Source organism: Uranotaenia lowii, chromosome 1, assembly GCF_029784155.1.
Source record: "Uranotaenia lowii strain MFRU-FL chromosome 1, ASM2978415v1, whole genome shotgun sequence".
Lineage (NCBI taxonomy): Eukaryota > Metazoa > Arthropoda > Insecta > Diptera > Culicidae > Uranotaenia > Uranotaenia lowii.
In genome coordinates this window covers 70,788,373-70,808,706 of record NC_073691.1, presented here as the reverse complement: position 1 = coordinate 70,808,706, position 20,334 = coordinate 70,788,373, and the positions used below count along the sequence as shown (strand labels likewise).

The window sequence follows — 20,334 nt, the reverse complement described above, 5'->3', positions numbered from 1 at the left end:
TATGCGTTAATACCGTTAAATACTGTTTTTAGTTATTACTTTCTGTAAGTGTTGATTAACTGGTTTAATCGCCGCGATGAATTGTTTGTTGTTTTCATCGACTTTTCTCGGCGAGGAATGAAACAAAATTACTTGCCAGTTGGTCCAACTGAGATGTAATTAAAAATAATGAGAATGAGAATTGAAATGAAAACAAACAGGAACCAGACTGTTTAAAATAAAATTACTATTGAATTTCTAAGTCTTGAACTAAAACTTCTAAATCATTTCAAAATGGTATTAAAAGTTCACAAATAAGTATTTATTAAAATTAATTTGTTAGTAAAATTCAATTTATGAGTAGTTTTTAATATTGGAACCAAGTTAAACTATTATTAAATAAATGTTCTATGCAAAATTTTGAATTTCGACTATTCGTTTCATGTCTCTACAACTGTTTTTTTATTTATCTTATTTCAGGTATACACACCAAAAATTTTATAACTTTAAACGAGACAGAAACGCTTAAAGACCTAATAGCGTTTCGATCTAATCAAGAAAAGATATAATTTTACATCAATTCGAATTCAAAAACACACACATTAGATCATGGAAGTGAAAATTAAATTGAACCCGATCTAAAATTCACATTATTTGTGAAACGAGTAGCGCGTAGCAATACATTCCAATGAAGCAGTGAAGATTTGTATTTAGGTGGTCAACTAATGGAGATTGTTGTGTGAGATTGTTTCGCCTAAATAAAAATTAGTTGTATTAATTCAATAAAAAAAAAACTCAAAAAAGGTAAATGCTGGTACTTGGCATCCCAGCTGCCAACGCAAATCAAAACATCTAAACGTAAACAAACATTGCTTACTTCAAGCGGATGGTATGTTTTGGATTTTCTTCGGGATCCTGGCTTGAATTTTGTAACCAATCCGGTGAGTATGATTAAGTGCTAACTGATTCGTATTCTATCAATGCTATCATTTTTGAGGTGAAATAACTACGCAGCTAAACCAAATGGTCAAACAATTCCGATTAAGTTTACGCACTGACACTCCAACCGGGATTAAGAGATGATTACATTCATAATATTCTGATGGTAAAACAGTAATTGGGACCACTTGACCATCATGATGACAACGCCGCACTAATGGAAAATCCAATCCAGGAAATAGCAGTAAGTAAATAATCTAAATAGCGTTTTCGTTTATTATTTCAGTGGCAGTTTCGTACTTCATCAACAACCTTATTTATAAATTACAACTATCAATCAAAAAATGAAAAAAAAAAATAAATCTTACAACTACATATTCGAAATTTGGTGCTCTAGGAACGATTTTGACGCCGGAAAACGCCTCTTTTGAACTCTACCAGTGGGTGTTCCGGTTGATTTAGGAATGGAGGAATGTTTTGCTACCCATCATCAAGCTACACTCAATTTGATCGCAGACTGCTTACTGGTCGGGTCAGGTGTTGATCGAGATGAACCTACAAATGAGATGAGCTCGTTGGCTAACGAGAGGGCTTGTTCAAGATCAATGTGTCAGGTATGAAAAATCACATTTGAATACATATCTACCAAATTATAAAACCTTTTAACAATGCTACGGTTGCTTTATTTTGATTGCTGTATAGAGTCGCAATGTCTCTTTTCACGACAATTTTCTCCAAGATTATAAAATTCTCAGCTTCACAAAAATTGAAGATTATAACTCACCAACCAAAATAACGCAACCGTGCTAAATTGCGGATTTTGAGTTCAGACGAACTAAAGAAATAATCTGTACGTATCTGTATTAGTTGAAAGATCAAAGTAATTTTTACATTCTATTTCAGAATTAAGATTTTTTAATTACGTATAATCAGGCAGGATTAACGAGGACCGAGTGAAAGTTTTTTCTTAAGAAATTACTGTACTATTTAAACTTACTTAGGTACATTCCAATGTATAAGGGATGAATCATCCCTTAGAATGAAAATCCCGAAAAATATTCCAATGCATTAAGAAAATCGCCTACACGTATGCAACGATATGTTTTAAATTCAATATATTTAGACTAATATAAAAATATTAACCGATGCATATTTGAAGGCGATTTTCGTAGTACATTAGAATGTTGTGTATTTGCTCTACATCGCAAAAAAGTCCAAATGCATAAGATTCATATCATTTTTTATTGAATCTGCTGCCTCATTATTTAGAATTATTTTTTAATTAAACTTTATAGTAACCGGATGAAAGCACAAATTATATTCATTTCCGGAAAACAGGACGAGTTCGATTTTCTAGAGCTAGATGCATCCATGTACTATACCTTGGTGACGTACTCTATACTATATACGTCTACATGTAATATAAATCATCAAATGTTTTCATGAATCAAAAATTTTTAAAAATATTTTCCTTAAACTTCGCCCTTTCCGCTCTTTCCTAGTGCACATTAGGCGATCGTTGAATTATTTTTGTTACTACAACGAACATATAAATAAACAATGTAACAAATAAATTACTCTCACTAGGAAACATGTATGCCAAATCAGATTATAAAATAACATTCCAAAAAGTACCGTAAGCATTGTATTGTGTGTAACGAAAATGTCGAAGATTTCTTAGAGGCTGACTTCTTCGTTTTGCGGCTCCTATTGTTGATTTCTATAAATGTTTTGTGTTTATGCATTTCCAAATTTCACTTTTCTTAAAAATTCTAGTTCGACAGCTGCTGCCCTGACTTATATTGGAACTGATAACCGGGAGACCATCGAAAAACTTTTCCGGCGCAAGGGGTTCCAGTCCAGCGAGGTACAGTACATTAGGTTATTCTTAAATTAGAGGCTGTGTTTCATTATGTTTAATATTCCATTTTATTTCAGTTCAACGAACACTGGAAGGATTCTGTGGGCCATCATGATTGAGGTTCTAAAACTGCACGGTGGTTTCAAGTCAATGCTTGTATCAATGTTGTTGCAACAACTCACCTGAAAGATATCTTGGATTCTGCTTTGCTTTGTTCGGATCACTTAAAAAGATTCAATTTTGTATCCGAACGAATGTTCGAACTAGTATGTAAGAGCCTGGCACTATGGTCACTATTCCAGGAGAATTTATTTGGCCGTCTCTTCGTTAAACGCATCTGCCTCGTGAAAGCCAACGTTTCGGCTTATTTCAGTTCCTCATGTTCGTGTTTTTTACAATTATGTTTTCTGTTGATTGTTCCTATATATTAATCGGTATGTATTTTAAAGATTTTTTCTGTTTTTATTTTAAGAATTTGAGGTATTGAGCAATCAGATTGGAATAAGAGTAAATAACGAGCCCCGATTGATAAACTGGAATAGACTTCTTCGAACGACACGTTTTGTGGTGTTTAATGTACCATGTCAATCTGGAATTGGATTCTGGTAAGTCAACTTTCGGAACATTTATTTTCGTATCGGATTGTTTTAACAGAAATTTATACCTACAGTTTCGTTTTTATTTCTATTTTTTAGACTACCCAAAAGCAAGAAAAGAACGTTTTAAAAATCCCAATGCACCCAAGTTCTTAGGTCCATCAAGACTTCGGAGAATATGGACTGTCCTCGAGCTGAATTCAAAGACTTCAAACCCCAAAATATACGAACGAATTGGACAAGTCAGTCGACTAAGCTTGGCAGCTCACAGCACACATTGGAAACTGAAGCAGGTTACGTCCTCTACGCCGGTCATGCCGCAGTTTCAACAGACGAGTCAATAACAAGTGAGTTTTTCGAGCAAGGAAGTGTTTTTTTTCATTCATCTATTTAGTCTGTGCATTGTATTAATTTACCCGTGGCGAGATGCTCCTGATAAATTGTTAAATTATATTTTATGTACGTTCGACTTATTTGCTTGGATGAAGTCGTATACATTTAGGCGTTACAGTTCGTGGAACGTCTCATTGGCTTTATGAACAGCACTTTTACTGAAGTAGTTGCAAAAGTAAAGTCGGTGATTAGGGACCATTCAAATATTACGTAACGCTTTTAAGGGGGGGATGGGGTATAGCAGTTTGTACGCTTTGTGTATTTAGCTTAGAAATTTTGAGACGAATGTGTTACGTAGGGTGGAGGGGGGGGGTTTAAAATGCTCGAAAATTGTGTTACGTAATATTTGAACGGCCTTTTATGATCATGGCAAAGGAGAATTAAATATTCATTCGTCTTAACGTTCAGAGTAGGAGACATTCATAGTATTTAGCATGTTGCTACTACATAAACGAAGGCGTTTAACACTTCAGATTGCCATTATGAATATAGCCTCCGCTGGCAGATAAAGAAGTGCTGTCAACATTACGAATCTTTGTATCGGTTTTTTATAAAAAGGTAGTTTTTTTGTATCGATCATACTTACTTATACAAATAATATACAGTACCGTTCATAATTGTATAGAAATTTGAAGCACGTGCACTGTCACTTCGACTTTGAACTTCCATAACTTTTGACTCTGATGATATTTTTTGATCAAATTTTCTGCGTTAGATAGATCAACTATCACACTATTTTATCACAGAATTTGAGCTTTCTGGAGTTTGTGTGGCCTGAGATACAGTCATTCTACGAAAATCAGACTTTTTGGACTTTTCTTATTCAAACTGTAATATCTCAGAAACTACGCTACATTTTTTATTGAAATTTTGCACAGTGATTGTTGAAATGTAAAGCTAACATCTCTGAAGTTTTTGAAAAGTTTTATCGATGGGATCAAAAGTTACGGGAGGTACAATTTTTCAGGCATGAACCTAAAAATGCGATTTCTATAGAATTTTGGACGATTGTTTTCATAGGAAACTCCTATTGTAGGTTTAACAACCAGTAAATCTATTTCAACCAAAAAATCAAAACAATATTGCGAGATTCTGATTTCAAAACACAAATAGATCTTTATTTTCATTTTTTTTATTTCATCATTGCTTTTGCCAGACATTTTTTAATCGATTTGTGGATGGAAACGATTATGTTCTCATAAATCGTCCAAAATTCTATAGAAATCGCATTTTTAGGTTCATGCTTGAAAAATTGTACCTCCCGTAACTTTTGATCCCATCAATAAAACTTTCAAAAAAATTCAGACATGCTTACTTTATATTTCAACAATCATTCTGCAAAATTTCAACAAAAAATGTAGTGTAGTTCCTGAGATATTGCAGTATGAATGAGAAAAGTCCAAAAAGTCCGATTTTCGTAGAATTACTGTATCTCAGGCCACACAAACTCCAAAAAGCTCAAATTTCGTGATATAATAGTGTGATAGTTGATCTATCTAACGCAGAAAATTTGATCAAAAAATATCATCAGAGTCAAAAGTTATGGAAGTTCAAAGTCGAAGTGACAGTTCTCGTGCTTCCAATTTCTATACAATTATGAACGGTACTGTAAATTTTTTAGTACAGCACTCGCTCGTGGAACGGATATTTTTTAAATCAATTACTCTTGGTGATCGGACGTTTTGGCAGATGAAATCAGTCAAGTTCAGTTCATTGTCTACGTTACTGATGGTCCAAAAATTAATTTTTGTTCCTTTATCATTTTATTACAGATGGATGTAAAGAATTCGATCATCGATGTGTATGCTGATAGGATTTGCTCAGCGCTTGTTAATGAGAAAAACTATGCTCCTGCTACAAAGTCAATTCCTTGTGACCCTCAGTTTTCAGTTTCAGGAAACACAATGAAAAGATATTTAAACAAGAATGGAAATAGAGATACAAGGAAATTATTTTTGCTCAAATAATTTAAGGAAAGGTTTGTTTTAAGAATTAAATCTTAGAGTTTTATCATTTCTTGTACGTAATAATTCTAATTAAAAAGTCGTCAAATTATTAATAAAAATAAGTTAAAAAATATCTTCGTTTATTGAATTTTTTAAAGCATGTCCAAAGTTGGTATCAGTTTAATACTTAGTTAACAATACCTAATGGTTATCAAACGAGAAGTTTTATCTACTTTAAGCAGGCCATTTGAAATATTTACTTGTAGAATTACTTTGCTATGTTTGGCTTTAAACTGAATCGTATAAGCCGTTTCTAATAAAAATTATAAAAAAAAAATTCTTTTCTTCCAGGTCATTACACAATACTATCTATTTTTGGATTTTATGTAAGATAAAATAGATAAAACAAATTTAAGATTTATTTACAATTATTTACAATACTTCAAACATAAAGCGTCTCGGAAGACAGAAATTTTTAGAAGAATAAATTTTTATGGACATAAATTTTAGTTAAAATTGCAATTTGTGATAATACTGAACGTTTTTTAAGTTTGCACTAAAGCTTTCTAATTTGAAACTGAGATAACGTTTGACAATCAGTATTCTTAAAAATTGTAAAAATCCACAAAAATTATGTCCATGAATATTTTTTTTCTCTAAAAATTTATTCCTCCGAAAGCTCATATCACATTAATTTCGAACAACGCAGTTTTATATCTGTAACGATCTAAATTTATGTCTAAACAGATGTTTTATTTTTGTGCGTCCAATTTGACATAAATTTACATCATAGATGATATGATATTAGGTCGAATATGCTTTAATATTTATATCTGAGGAGTTATGGCTTGAAGCGTTTCCGTTTTCTTCCGTGTAATCTCCAATATCCAATTTGAAATAAATTTACACTAAAAAATTAAAAGTGTGTATATTAATTTAATTCCTATTTTATATTTTTTAGCTACAGTCAATTTTAATTCATTGATTTTCACAATTCTCAATAAGGCATGGATCCCGATGGGAAGGTCGAAATCCTGAATTACCGATGTGGTTTATTTCGCACAGCACGAACTTCGATGTGAGATAACACGAGTCGATTCCAGAAAGTGCTCCATGCAAAAAAAAACGTCGTTTTAACTGAGCCTCTAATGCTCATCAGAATGGATATGTTTCGCTTGTAGTGTCGTCTGAAAATGCCAATAATATTTACTGAAAACTGTGAAACGTTCGTAAATGTTTACCGAACATCGTAAAACATTCGGTAATTTCAGTTTTGGTGCACGGCGTATAACGCGAAATGATTCGAGACTCGAGTCATCTCGCGTAATAATCTGTGCATCATAAACTCAAATTATCGAATATTTTACGGTGTTCGGTTAAAACTCCTAAACTTGGCAGTTTTCGGTTAATATTACTGGTATTTTCAGACGACACTACATGCGAAACATATCCATTCTGATGAGCATTAGAGGCTCAGTCAAAACGACGTTACTTTAGCATGGAGCACTTTCTCGAATCGACTCGTGTTATCTCACATCAAAGTTCGTTATTTCGGTAAAAATAAAAAATACCCATTTTTCGGTAAAAAATACCGATTTTTCGGTAAATATTACCGAATTTTCGGTAGTAATTACAGACATATCGGTAAAAATCACCGGATTTTTGGTAAATATTACCGAACTTTTTGAAGTTGTCTGGTAAAATTTACCGGTAATTCGGTAGTAATTACAGATATTTCGGTAAACTCTACAGATTTTTCGGTAAATATTACCGATATTTTACAGTTTTTTCGGTAAAAATGATCCATATTTAGATTATAATTACGGTATTTCGGTAAAAATTTTAGGGATTTCGGTAAAAATTTTAGGGATTTCGGTTAGAGTTTTAGGTATTTCGGTAATAATTACAGGTGTTTCGGTGAACTGTACCGGTTGCTCGGTTCATATAACCGAGCTTTATAGTTTTTTGGTTGAAAATGACCGACCTTTCGGTAATAATTAAAGACATTTCGGTTCAACAATACCGGTTTTCGGTAATATAACGAGCTGTCATGTTAACAACTGTCAATATTTTGACAGATGATCTGCCGAGTTTTGGTTATTTTTTACCGAAAAAGGTCCGTAATATTTGACAGCTGTCACTCCTCGGCCATGAAAAAATTACCGAACAGTTTAACGAACTCCACATGTTAGGATTTCGGTAAAATAATTACCGAACTCGGTAATTTTCGTTTACTGTGCATACTTTAACACTTGGAATTCAACTTTCAATTCAGCGCCAAAATTGTTTGAACAATATGGGGCATCTGACAGCGTTCAATTGTGATTGAAATATGATTTGCATTTTTTTTTTAAATCATGATGTTTTAAAATTTATTACACCGAAATTTGTGTTACTGTCATACATTGCACTGGCCTTCTTTGAGATAAGCGATGAGTATTAATTTCTAAGCGTGTCGAAAAAATGAAAACAAAAATAGGTGTACCGGTAGCGACATCTTATGTATGTTAGTCCACTTACGCATTTGGTTTGAAACTTAGGTTGGTGTTCAAACACACGTGTTGAGCTCCAGCTCGAACTCTGTTCTCTGTGGTAGGAAGTGTTTTGGACTTACCTTATCGTTACTTTAAAAGTGCCTTGAAAAGATTTATAACCATCAGTCGCATTCCTTGTGTTGATCATCAACTCTGAAATTTCTATTAACATCTCCTTTCTTGACGAATTCCAGAGTGTTGGTTACTGATCTTGTTTTAAAAGGTTTTGGCATCCTTCTAAACTCGTCCAATAACCACTCAGTCACTTTTTCGGTAGGCGCGTTCACACCCGATATTATCTCCCTCATCTCATTGACAATTGCTATCGAAATACCGGTATTGGAATGTTTCTTATACCGTCGTCCATTTCGATTGCTTTGATTGCTTGAACTGAAATTTTTATTAAGCTTCGGTTTGTGATAGTTCACATACCGGTATTTCGAAAGTCACTTTGTAGCTTTTTGAGTATTAGATTTCTGCTTACCTAACGAGGTAGGAAGTGTATTGGACTTACCTAATCGTTACTTTAAAAGTGCCTTGAAAAGATTTATAACCATCAGTCGCATTCCTTGTGTTGATCATCAAATCTGAAATTTCTATTAACATCTCCTTTCTTGACGAATTCCAGAGTGTTGGTTACTGATCTTGTTTTAAAAGGTTTTGGCATCCTTCTAAACTCGTCCAATAACCACTCAGTCACTTTTTCGGTAGGCGCGTTCACACCCGATATTATCTCCCTCATCTCATTGACAATTGCTATCGAAATACCGGTATTTGAATGTTTCTTATACCGTCGTCCATTTCGATTGCTTTGATTGCTTGAACTGAAATTTCTATTAAGCTTCGGTTTGTGATAGTTCACATACCGGTATTTCGAAAGTCACTTTGTAGCTTTTTGGGTATTAGATTTCTGCTTACCTAACGAAGTAGGAAGTGTATTGGACTTACCTAATCGTTACTTCAAAAGTGCCTTGAAAAGATTTATAACCATCAGTCACCGGTTCACATACCGGTATTTCGAAAGTCACTTTGTAGCTTTTTGAGTATTAGATTTCTGCTTACCTAACGAGGTAGGAAGTGTTTTGGACTTACCTTATCGTTACTTTAAAAGTGCCTTGAAAAGATTTATAACCATCAGTCGCATTCCTTGAGTTGATCATCAACTCTGAAATTTCTATTAACCTCTCCTTTCTTGACGAATTCCAGAGTGTTGGTTACTGATCTTGTTTTAAAAGGTTTTGGCATCCTTCTAAACTCGTCCAATAACCACTCAGTCACTTTTTCGGTAGGTGCGTTCACACCCGATATTATCTCCCTCATCTCATTGACAATTGCTATCGAAATACCGGTATCTGAATGTTTCTTATACCGTCGTCCATTTCGATTGCTTTGATTGCTTGAACTGAAATTTCTATTAAGCTTCGGTTTGTGATAGTTCACATACCGGTATTTCGAAAGTCACTTTGTAGCTTTTTGGGTATTAGATTTCTGCTTACCTAACGAAGTAGGAAGTGTATTGGACTTACCTAATCGTTACTTTAAAAGTGCCTTGAAAAGATTTATAACCATAAGTCGCATTCCTTGTGTTGATCATCAACTCTGAAATTTCTATTAACATCTCCTTTCTTGACGAATTCCAGAGTGTTGGTTACTGATCTTGTTTTAAAGGGTTTCGGCATCCTTCTAAACTCGTCCAATAACCACTCAGTCACTTTTTCGGTAGGCGCGTTCACACCCGACATTATCTCCCTCATCTCATTGACAATTGCTATCGAAATACCGGTATCTGAATGTTTCTTATACCGTCGTCCATTTCGATTGCTTTGATTGCTTGAACTGAAATTTCTATTAAGCTTCGGTTTGTGATAGTTTACATACCGGTATTTCGAAAGTCACTTTGTAGCTTTTTGAGTATTAGATTTCTGCTTACCTAACGAGGTAGGAAGTGTTTTGGACTTACCTTATCGTTACTTTAAAAGTGCCTTGAAAAGATTTATAACCATCAGTCGCATTCCTTGAGTTGATCATCAACTCTGAAATTTCTATTAACCTCTCCTTTCTTGACGAATTCCAGAGTGTTGGTTACTGATCTTGTTTTAAAAGGTTTTGGCATCCTTCTAAACTCGTCCAATAACCACTCAGTCACTTTTTCGGTAGGTGCGTTCACACCCGATATTATCTCCCTCATCTCATTGACAATTGCTATCGAAATACCGGTATCTGAATGTTTCTTATACCGTCGTCCATTTCGATTGCTTTGATTGCTTGAACTGAAATTTCTATTAAGCTTCGGTTTGTGATAGTTCACATACCGGTATTTCGAAGGTCACTTTGTAGCTTTTTGGGTATTAGATTTCTGCTTACCTAACGAAGTAGGAAGTGTATTGGACTTACCTTATCGTTACTTTAAAAGTGCCTTGAAAAGATTTATAACCATCAGTCGCATTCCTTGAGTTGATCATCAACTCTGAAATTTCTATTAACCTCTCCTTTCTTGACGAATTCCAGAGTGTTGGTTACTGATCTTGTTTTAAAAGGTTTTGGCATCCTTCTAAACTCGTCCAATAACCACTCAGTCACTTTTTCGGTAGGTGCGTTCACACCCGATATTATCTCCCTCATCTCATTGACAATTGCTATCGAAATACCGGTATCTGAATGTTTCTTATACCGTCGTCCATTTCGATTGCTTTGATTGCTTGAACTGAAATTTCTATTAAGCTTCGGTTTGTGATAGTTTACATACCGGTATTTCGAAAGTCACTTTGTAGCTTTTTGAGTATTAGATTTCTGCTTACCTAACGAGGTAGGAAGTGTTTTGGACTTACCTTATCGTTACTTTAAAAGTGCCTTGAAAAGATTTATAACCATCAGTCGCATTCCTTGAGTTGATCATCAACTCTGAAATTTCTATTAACCTCTCCTTTCTTGACGAATTCCAGAGTGTTGGTTACTGATCTTGTTTTAAAAGGTTTTGGCATCCTTCTAAACTCGTCCAATAACCACTCAGTCACTTTTTCGGTAGGTGCGTTCACACCCGATATTATCTCCCTCATCTCATTGACAATTGCTATCGAAATACCGGTATCTGAATGTTTCTTATACCGTCGTCCATTTCGATGGCTTTGATTGCTTGAACTGAAATTTCTATTAAGCTTCGGTTTGTGATAGTTTACATACCGGTATTTCGAAAGTAACTTTGTAGCTTTTTGGGTATTAGATTTCTGCTTACCTCACGAGGTAGGAAGTGTTTTGGACTTACCTTATCGTTACTTTAAAAGTGCCTTGAAAAGATTTATAACCATCAGTCGCATTCCTTGTGTTGATCATCAACTCTGAAATTTCTATTAACATCTCCTTTCTTGACGAATTCCAGAGTGTTGGTTACTGATCTTGTTTTAAAAGGTTTTGGCATCCTTCTAAACTCGTCCAATAACCACTCAGTCACTTTTTCGGTAGGTGCGTTCACACCCGATATTATCTCCCTCATCTCATTGACAATTGCTATCGAAATACCGGTATCTGAATGTTTCTTATACCGTCGTCCATTTCGATTGCTTTGATTGCTTGAACTGAAATTTCTATTAAGCTTCGGTTTGTGATAGTTCACATACCGGTATTTCGAAAGTCACTTTGTAGCTTTTTGGGTATTAGATTTCTGCTTACCTAACGAAGTAGGAAGTGTATTGGACTTACCTAATCGTTACTTCAAAAGTGCCTTGAAAAGATTTATAACCATCAGTCACCGGTTCACATACCGGTATTTCGGAAGTCACTTTGTAGCTTTTTGAGTATTAGATTTCTGCTTACCTAACGAGGTAGGAAGTGTTTTGGACTTACCTTATCGTTACTTTAAAAGTGCCTTGAAAAGATTTATAACCATCAGTCGCATTCCTTGAGTTGATCATCAACTCTGAAATTTCTATTAACCTCTCCTTTCTTGACGAATTCCAGAGTGTTGGTTACTGATCTTGTTTTAAAAGGTTTCGGCATCCTTCTAAACTCGTCCAATAACCACTCAGTCACTTTTTCGGTAGGTGCGTTCACACGCGATATTATCTCTCTCATCTCATTGACAATTGCTATCGAAATACCGGTATCTGAATGTTTCTTATACCGTCGTCCATTTCGATTGCTTTGATTGCTTGAACTGAAATTTCTATTAAGCTTCGGTTTGTGATAGTTCACATACCGGTATTTCGAAAGTCACTTTGTAGCTTTTTGGGTATTAGATTTCTGCTTACCTAACGAAGTAGGAAGTGTATTGGACTTACCTAATCGTTACTTCAAAAGTGCCTTGAAAAGATTTATAACCATCAGTCACCGGTTCACATACCGGTATTTCGGAAGTCACTTTGTAGCTTTTTGAGTATTAGATTTCTGCTTACCTAACGAGGTAGGAAGTGTTTTGGACTTACCTTATCGTTACTTTAAAAGTGCCTTGAAAAGATTTATAACCATCAGTCGCATTCCTTGTGTTGATCATCAACTCTGAAATTTCTATTAACATCTCCTTTCTTGACGAATTCCAGAGTGTTGGTTACTGATCTTGTTTTAAAAGGTTTTGGCATCCTTCTAAACTCGTCCAATAACCACTCAGTCACTTTTTCGGTAGGTGCGTTCACACCCGATATTATCTCCCTCATCTCATTGACAATTGCTATCGAAATACCGGTATCTGAATGTTTCTTATACCGTCGTCCATTTCGATTGCTTTGATTGCTTGAACTGAAATTTCTATTAAGCTTCGGTTTGTGATAGTTCACATACCGGTATTTCGAAAGTCACTTTGTAGCTTTTTGGGTATTAGATTTCTGCTTACCTAACGAAGTAGGAAGTGTATTGGACTTACCTTATCGTTACTTTAAAAGTGCCTTGAAAAGATTTATAACCATCAGTCGCATTCCTTGAGTTGATCATCAACTCTGAAATTTCTATTAACCTCTCCTTTCTTGACGAATTCCAGAGTGTTGGTTACTGATCTTGTTTTAAAAGGTTTTGGCATCCTTCTAAACTCGTCCAATAACCACTCAGTCACTTTTTCGGTAGGTGCGTTCACACCCGATATTATCTCCCTCATCTCATTGACAATTGCTATCGAAATACCGGTATCTGAATGTTTCTTATACCGTCGTCCATTTCGATTGCTTTGATTGCTTGAACTGAAATTTCTATTAAGCTTCGGTTTGTGATAGTTCACATACCGGTATTTCGAAAGTCACTTTGTAGCTTTTTGGGTATTAGATTTCTGCTTACCTAACGAAGTAGGAAGTGTATTGGACTTACCTTATCGTTACTTTAAAAGTGCCTTGAAAAGATTTATAACCATCAGTCGCATTCCTTGAGTTGATCATCAACTCTGAAATTTCTATTAACCTCTCCTTTCTTGACGAATTCCAGAGTGTTGGTTACTGATCTTGTTTTAAAAGGTTTTGGCATCCTTCTAAACTCGTCCAATAACCACTCAGTCACTTTTTCGGTAGGTGCGTTCACACCCGATATTATCTCCCTCATCTCATTGACAATTGCTATCGAAATACCGGTATCTGAATGTTTCTTATACCATCGTCCATTTCGATTGCTTTGATTGCTTGAACTGAAATTTCTATTAAGCTTCGGTTTGTGATAGTTCACATACCGGTATTTCGAAAGTCACTTTGTAGCTTTTTGGGTATTAGATTTCTGCTTACCTAACGAAGTAGGAAGTGTATTGGACTTACCTTATCGTTACTTTAAAAGTGCCTTGAAAAGATTTATAACCATCAGTCGCATTCCTTGAGTTGATCATCAACTCTGAAATTTCTATTAACCTCTCCTTTCTTGACGAATTCCAGAGTGTTGGTTACTGATCTTGTTTTAAAGGGTTTCGGCATCCTTCTAAACTCGTCCAATAACCACTCAGTCACTTTTTCGGTAGGCGCGTTCACACCCGACATTATCTCCCTCATCTCATTGACAATTGCTATCGAAATACCGGTATCTGAATGTTTCTTATACCGTCGTCCATTTCGATTGCTTTGATTGCTTGAACTGAAATTTCTATTAAGCTTCGGTTTGTGATAGTTTACATACCGGTATTTCGAAAGTCACTTTGTAGCTTTTTGAGTATTAGATTTCTGCTTACCTAACGAGGTAGGAAGTGTTTTGGACTTACCGTATCGTTACTTTAAAAGTGCCTTGAAAAGATTTATAACCATCAGTCGCATTCCTTGAGTTGATCATCAACTCTGAAATTTCTATTAACCTCTCCTTTCTTGACGAATTCCAGAGTGTTGGTTACTGATCTTGTTTTAAAAGGTTTTGGCATCCTTCTAAACTCGTCCAATAACCACTCAGTCACTTTTTCGGTAGGTGCGTTCACACCCGATATTATCTCCCTCATCTCATTGACAATTGCTATCGAAATACCGGTATCTGAATGTTTCTTATACCGTCGTCCATTTCGATTGCTTTGATTGCTTGAACTGAAATTTCTATTAAGCTTCGGTTTGTGATAGTTCACATATCGGTATTTCGAAAGTCACTTTGTAGCTTTTTGGGTATTAGATTTCTGCTTACCTAACGAAGTAGGAAGTGTATTGGACTTACCTAATCGTTACTTTAAAAGTGCCTTGAAAAGATTTATAACCATCAGTCGCATTCCTTGTGTTGATCATCAACTCTGAAATTTCTATTAACATCTCCTTTCTTGACGAATTCCAGAGTGTTGGTTACTGATCTTGTTTTAAAGGGTTTCGGCATCCTTCTAAGCTCGTCCAATAACCACTCAGTCACTTTTTCGGTAGGCGCGTTCACACCCGACATTATCTCCCTCATCTCATTGACAATTGCTATCGAAATACCGGTATCTGAATGTTTCTTATACCGTCGTCCATTTCGATTGCTTTGATTGCTTGAACTGAAATTTCTATTAAGCTTCGGTTTGTGATAGTTCACATACCGGTATTTCGAAAGTCACTTTGTAGCTTTTTGGGTATTAGATTTCTGCTTACCTAACGAAGTAGGAAGTGTATTGGACTTACCTAATCGTTACTTCAAAAGTGCCTTGAAAAGATTTATAACCATCAGTCACCGGACTTACCGGTATTTCGGAAGTCACTTTGTAGCTTTTTGAGTATTAGATTTCTGCTTACCTAACGAGGTAGGAAGTGTTTTGGACTTACCTTATCGTTACTTTAAAAGTGCCTTGAAAAGATTTATAACCATCAGTCGCATTCCTTGTGTTGATCATCAACTCTGAAATTTCTATTAACATCTCCTTTCTTGACGAATTCCAGAGTGTTGGTTACTGATCTTGTTTTAAAAGGTTTCGGCATCCTTCTAAACTCATCCAATAACCACTCAGTCACTTTTTCGGTAGGTGCGTTCACACCCGATATTATCTCTCTCATCTCATTGACAATTGCTATCGAAATACCGGTATCTGAATGTTTCTTATACCGTCGTCCATTTCGATTGCTTTGATTTCTTGAACTGAAATTTCTATTAAGCTTTGGTTTGTGATAGTTCACATACCGGTATTTCGAAAGTCACTTTGTAGCTTTCTGCTTACTTGTAACTCATGTTTATAAATAACTTAAATCATTTCTACTGATTACTAACCCTGAGTTACAAGTCCTCATATATCGATCTCAGGTAACATCAACCAGAATATCGAGTCATAGTTTACAATTATAACATTTATGTTCACATTTTCTGTTCTAGAAAACTGTTAACTGATAGTAAAATCCCAACACATACTTTAACACTTGGAATTCAACTTTCAATTCAGCGCCAAAATTGTTTGAACAATATGGGGCATCTGACAGCGTTCAATTGTGATTGAAATATGATTTGCATTTTTTTTTAAATCATGATGTTTTAAAATTTATTACACCGAAATTTGTGTTACTGTCATACATTGCACTGGCCTTCTTTGAGATAAGCGATGAGTATTAATTTCTAAGCGTGTCGAAAAAATGAAAACAAAAATAGGTGTATCGGTAGCGACATCTTGTGTATGTTAGTCCACTTACGCATTTGGTTTGAAACTTAGGTTGGTGTTCAAACACACGTGTTGAGCTCCAGCTCGAACTCTGTTCTCTGTGGTAGGAAGTGTTTTGGACTTACCTTATCGTTACTTTAAAAGTGCCTTGAAAAGATTTATAACCATCAGTCGCATTCCTTGTGTTGATCATCAACTCTGAAATTTCTATTAACATCTCCTTTCTTGACGAATTCCAGAGTGTTGGTTACTGATCTTGTTTTAAAAGGTTTTGGCATCCTTCTAAACTTGTCCAATAACCACTCAGTCACTTTTTCGGTAGGCGCGTTCACACCCGATATTATCTCCCTCATCTCATTGACAATTGCTATCGAAATACCGGTATTTGAATGTTTCTTATACCGTCGTCCATTTCGATTGCTTTGATTGCTTGAACTGAAATTTCTATTAAGCTTCGGTTTGTGATAGTTCACATATCGGTATTTCGAAAGTCACTTTGTAGCTTTTTGAGTATTAGATTTCTGCTTACCTAACGAGGTAGGAAGTGTATTGGACTTACCTAATCGTTACTTTAAAAGTGCCTTGAAAAGATTTATAACCATCAGTCGCATTCCTTGTGTTGATCATCAAATCTGAAATTTCTATTAACATCTCCTTTCTTGACGAATTCCAGAGTGTTGGTTACTGATCTTGTTTTAAAAGGTTTTGGCATCCTTCTAAACTCGTCCAATAACCACTCAGTCACTTTTTCGGTAGGCGCGTTCACTCCCGATATTATCTCCCTCATCTCATTGACAATTGCTATCGAAATACCGGTATCTGAATGTATCTTATACCGTCGTCCATTTCGATTGCTTTGATTGCTTGAACTGAAATTTCTATTAAGCTTCGGTTTGTGATAGTTCACATACCGGTATTTCGAAAGTCACTTTGTAGCTTTTTGAGTATTAGATTTCTGCTTACCTAACGAGGTAGGAAGTGTATTGGACTTACCTAATCGTTACTTTAAAAGTGCCTTGAAAAGATTTATAACCATCAGTCGCATTCCTTGTGTTGATCATCAACTCTGAAATTTCTATTAACATCTCCTTTCTTGACGAATTCCAGAGTGTTGGTTACTGATCTTGTTTTAAAAGGTTTTGGCATCCTTCTAAACTCGTCCAATAACCACTCAGTCACTTTTTCGGTAGGCGCGTTCACACCCGATATTATCTCCCTCATCTCATTGACAATTGCTATCGAAATACCGGTATTTGAATGTTTCTTATACCGTCGTCCATTTCGATTGCTTTGATTGCTTGAACTGAAATTTCTATTAAGCTTCGGTTTGTGATAGTTCACATATCGGTATTTCGAAAGTCACTTTGTAGCTTTTTGAGTATTAGATTTCTGCTTACCTAACGAGGTAGGAAGTGTATTGGACTTACCTAATCGTTACTTTAAAAGTGCCTTGAAAAGATTTATAACCATCAGTCGCATTCCTTGTGTTGATCATCAAATCTGAAATTTCTATTAACATCTCCTTTCTTGACGAATTCCAGAGTGTTGGTTACTGATCTTGTTTTAAAAGGTTTTGGCATCCTTCTAAACTCGTCCAATAACCACTCAGTCACTTTTTCGGTAGGCGCGTTCACACCCGATATTATCTCCCTCATCTCATTGACAATTGCTATCGAAATACCGGTATTTGAATGTTTCTTATACCGTCGTCCATTTCGATTGCTTTGATTGCTTGAACTGAAATTTCTATTAAGCTTCGGTTTGTGATAGTTCACATACCGGTATTTCGAAAGTCACTTTGTAGCTTTTTGAGTATTAGATTTCTGCTTACCTAACGAGGTAGGAAGTGTATTGGACTTACCTAATCGTTACTTTAAAAGTGCCTTGAAAAGATTTATAACCATCAGTCGCATTCCTTGTGTTGATCATCAACTCTGAAATTTCTATTAACATCTCCTTTCTTGACGAATTCCAGAGTGTTGGTTACTGATCTTGTTTTAAAAGGTTTTGGCATCCTTCTAAACTCGTCCAATAACCACTCAGTCACTTTTTCGGTAGGCGCGTTCACACCCGATATTATCTCCCTCATCTCATTGACAATTGCTATCGAAATACCGGTATTTGAATGTTTCTTATACCGTCGTCCATTTCGATTGCTTTGATTGCTTGAACTGAAATTTCTATTAAGCTTCGGTTTGTGATAGTTCACATATCGGTATTTCGAAAGTCACTTTGTAGCTTTTTGAGTATTAGATTTCTGCTTACCTAACGAGGTAGGAAGTGTATTGGACTTACCTAATCGTTACTTTAAAAGTGCCTTGAAAAGATTTATAACCATCAGTCGCATTCCTTGTGTTGATCATCAAATCTGAAATTTCTATTAACATCTCCTTTCTTGACGAATTCCAGAGTGTTGGTTACTGATCTTGTTTTAAAAGGTTTTGGCATCCTTCTAAACTCGTCCAATAACCACTCAGTCACTTTTTCGGTAGGCGCGTTCACACCCGATATTATCTCCCTCATCTCATTGACAATTGCTATCGAAATACCGGTATCTGAATGTTTCTTATACCGTCGTCCATTTCGATTGCTTTGATTGCTTGAACTGAAATTTCTATTAAGCTTCGGTTTGTGATAGTTCACATACCGGTATTTCGAAAGTCACTTTGTAGCTTTTTGAGTATTAGATTTCTGCTTACCTAACGAGGTAGGAAGTGTATTGGACTTACCTTATCGTTACTTTAAAAGTGCCTTGAAAAGATTTATAACCATCAGTCGCATTCCTTGTGTTGATCATCAAATCTGAAATTTCTATTAACATCTCCTTTCTTGACGAATTCCAGAGTGTTGGTTACTGATCTTGTTTTAAAAGGTTTTGGCATCCTTCTAAACTCGTCCAATAACCACTCAGTCACTTTTTCGGTAGGCGCGTTCACACCCGATATTATCTCCCTCATCTCATTGACAATTGCTATCGAAATACCGGTATCTGAATGTTTCTTATACCGTCGTCCATTTCGATTGCTTTGATTGCTTGAACTGAAATTTTTATTAAGCTTCGGTTTGTGATAGTTCACATACCGGTATTTCGAAAGTCACATTGTAGCTTTTTGGGTGTTAGATTTCTGCTTACCTAACGAGGTAGGAAGTGTATTGGACTTTCTTAATCGTTACTTTAAAAGTGTCTTGAAAAGATTTATAACCATCAGTCGCATTCCCTGTGTTGATCATCAACTCTGAAATTTCTATTAACATCACCTTTCTTGACGAATTTTAGAGTGTTGGTTACTGATCTTGTTTTAAAAGGTTTCGGCATCCTTCTAAACTCGTTCAATAACCACTTAGTCACTTTTTCGGTAGGCGCGTTCACTCCCGATATTATCTCCCTCATCTCATTGACAATTGCTATCGAAATACCGGTATCTGAATGTTTCTTATACCGTCGTCCATTTCGATTGCTTTGATTGCTTGAACTGAAATTTCTATTAAGCTTCGGTTTGTGATAGTTCACATACCGGTATTTCGAAAGTCACTTTGTAGCTTTTTGGGTATTAGATTTCTGCTTACCTAACGAAGTAGGAAGTGTATTGGACTTACCTAATCGTTACTTTAAAAGTGCCTTGAAAAGATTTATAACCATCAGTCACCGGTTCACATACCGGTATTTCGAAAGTCACTTTGTAGCTTTTTGAGTATTAGATTTCTGCTTACCTAACGAAGTAGGAAGTGTATTGGACTTACCTGGTTACTGTTGGTTACTGATCTTGTTTTAAAGGGTTTCGGTATCCTTCTAAACTCGTCCAATAACCACTTAGTCACATTTTCGGTAGGCGCGTTCACACCCGATATTATCTCCCTCATCTCATTGACAATTGCTATCGAAATACCGGTATCTGAATGTTTCTTATACCGTCGTCCATTTCGATTGCTTTGATTGCTTGAACTGAAATTTCTATTAAGCTTCAGTTTGTGATAGTTCACATACCGGTATTTCGAAAGTCACTTTGTAGCTTTTTGGGTATTAGATTTCTGCTTACCTAACGAGGTAGGAAGTGTATTGGACTTACCTAATCGTTACTTCAAAAGTGCCTTGAAAAGATTT

At 35.5% G+C, this 20,334-nt stretch overlaps 1 long non-coding RNA gene across 1 annotated transcript; it reads left to right on the top strand.

Annotated features, from left to right (window-relative positions):
• Positions 1–1,017: 1,017 nt before the first annotated feature.
• On the top strand, positions 1,018–5,810 carry LOC129740205 (uncharacterized). Its single transcript, XR_008736149.1, has 7 exons — positions 1,018–1,162; positions 1,316–1,532; positions 2,695–2,785; positions 2,857–3,160; positions 3,252–3,384; positions 3,475–3,722; positions 5,541–5,810. It is a non-coding gene; the product is annotated as an uncharacterized LOC129740205 (long non-coding RNA).
• Positions 5,811–20,334: the final 14,524 nt, after the last annotated feature.